The sequence below is a fragment of the Agrilus planipennis genome, unplaced genomic scaffold (genome assembly GCF_000699045.2).
Source record: "Agrilus planipennis isolate EAB-ADULT unplaced genomic scaffold, Apla_2.0 scaffold102, whole genome shotgun sequence".
In the NCBI taxonomy this organism is placed as follows: domain Eukaryota; kingdom Metazoa; phylum Arthropoda; class Insecta; order Coleoptera; family Buprestidae; genus Agrilus; species Agrilus planipennis.
Window position 1 is genome coordinate 651,702 of NW_020439034.1, and position 2,259 is coordinate 653,960.

Consider the following 2,259-nt stretch of genomic DNA (forward strand, 5'->3'; position numbering starts at 1 on the left):
AAATTGAAAATGTCTCAAACTGAGATGAAGTTGTGCGGCCCCAGAAAAACTGGAGGTATTATTCTGGATAATTTAAAGGCAATTTTTATATCACTGTTGACCCTTCAGGCAATATCTCCAATAATGAGATTATAAAAATACGGAATTTATTCTTTATTTTTTATTGCAGGTGGTTCCAATGTGTTTTTGTTAAAAGTGGTCGATCGTCCGAAAGAAGTGACATTTTAAATTATCGTTCGCGAAAAGTCAAAAGTGCGACACGCGTCCGGTATGATACGTACAACATTGAAAATATTGGATACAGGAGTTACCCGCTGGAAACATGCCGTCGTTAGAACAGAGCATTTGTCCACAACTAAAGGTAAAGATACAGTTTTTAATTTTTCTCATTGAAAACATAGTCAAAAAAGGTTCTATTAACATAAGTTAAAAGAATTAAGATCAAAGTGGGTACAAAAATTAATATCTACTTTTCTTATAACGTACTTAATTTTCCTGGTGCTAAAAAAAAAGAGGATCTAAAAATTGAAAATTCCCATTAATTCAAACAGTTTTATTTTATCAAATGTGGTTCAAAAATATATTGGCTTTTCTTAGAAAATAAGAATTCCAAGACTTTTATTTTTCAACTTACAATAAAAAACATCTAGACCAATGATTTCCATTTCAATAACTACGATATGTACAATTGTACAAAGTATGAGTTTGTCTATCCCAGTGTTTCCAGGAGATCTCTAAAGGGTTCCACGAATCTTTCTTTTTTTACAACAAAACAATAAAAATTACGGCCCCATGAATTTAAAAACTGTCGAATCCATTAACCTATTCAATATTTTAAAATTTAAAATTTAAATCTTATTTTTAAGTTATTTTAAAAGATTTTGGATTTATTTTATTATTACTATTTGATACAAGTACATACTATTCGAAATAATTATCATTTTTATTTCCAATAGTCCATTTAAAGAGTGGTTGGTTCATTAAAACCATACTATTCAAACATACCAGGATTGACTATAAAGGTGGGCATTGAAAAGAAAGAAATTGTTTGAAAAATGCTGGTCTATGCTGTAAATTATACTTAATATCATAATCATACTCTGTCAGGCTAAGAACTTTTCCAATCACCCTCGTATATACTGATTATAAATTAAAATTGCATAGAACCAAGTTTCTATGTTTAAATAATTCTTATTGGAATAACGTTGCGTTTTAAGTAAACTCTTGGGTCGAAACGATTTTAAAAGGGCTTTATTCTTGACACATAAGGCTTCATTTTTGACACAAATTGTTTAAACATTTCTCTGTAATTAGATATAATATATATGTTTTATCGGTCATCGGCGCATTTGCAGCTTTTAAAATTTATTAGTTAAATTTGATCTTGAGATCAAGCATAAACAACAATATATTATATAATTACATAATTCGATAAAATTTAACGAACAAAAAAAAAATTATTTGTTCAATAAATAATAATTCAGCTGATTGTAGCCCTACGATATGACATTAACCGGTAAAAGATTTCAACGAAATCGATCCGTACGTAATTTGCTTGATGTTTGGTAGATGGCGCGAGCCATACAAACGGCGCTTAATAAATAAACGTCATTTTATGAGGAATCGTCAAGACACAAAGTTCGGTATCGCTTCTCGGCCTTTTGGCTAAGATCAAAGTGTAGTATCTGTTCTTATCAGCTTAATATCTGATACGCCCCGCATGCGGGGCCAGTATATTAAACTGATTTTTGGAAATTGATGGAGATTTAAGAGCTTGCTCTATCTCCGTCGCGGGTTGGCCTGGCATTGCAGTACCGCTAGGATCGGCCCAAATAAACTAATACAAACATAGGAAATCATACATGTAACCAACTAACAACGAAGTATTCGTGTAGATAATAATTCTAGTTCATATCTATACTCACGAAATTCCCTACGTAAAACTATTCATTAAATTATGTTAGATATCAGAAACTGCTGCTCGTTAAAAATAAACAGTACGATACAACATACAAAAGAAATTCTATTAAAAACATTTTCAGACATGATTGTTTAACATTTGATTTTCTTATTGTTACAGGTAAGTTAGATCATCGAGGGAATTGCTGTAGATAACTTGCAATTGGACATGTGAGTTGTTTCCTCCTAATTTTTTTTAGGTCGCGGAGTGTTCGCTGTCCGGTAATGTTAATTGTATGAAAGTTAGTTTGTTAAAGGCAAACTTTTCAAGAAGATAAGTTACACATTATAATGCAATTC

General features: G+C 31.0%; 1 long non-coding RNA gene and 1 other non-coding gene across 2 annotated transcripts in view; both read left to right on the forward strand.

Annotated features, from left to right (window-relative positions):
• The window catches only part of LOC108735155, a 480,326-nt gene that overhangs the window by 215,526 nt on the left and 262,541 nt on the right, over nucleotides 1-2,259 (forward strand). Inside the window, exon 2 of the long non-coding RNA XR_003231530.1 lies at nucleotides 170-361. This is a non-coding gene — a long non-coding RNA (uncharacterized LOC108735155). The remainder of the gene's footprint in view (nucleotides 1-169; nucleotides 362-2,259) is intronic.
• LOC112905052 lies at nucleotides 1,646-1,837 on the forward strand. The gene has a single exon (XR_003231537.1). It is a non-coding gene; the product is annotated as a U2 spliceosomal RNA (small nuclear RNA).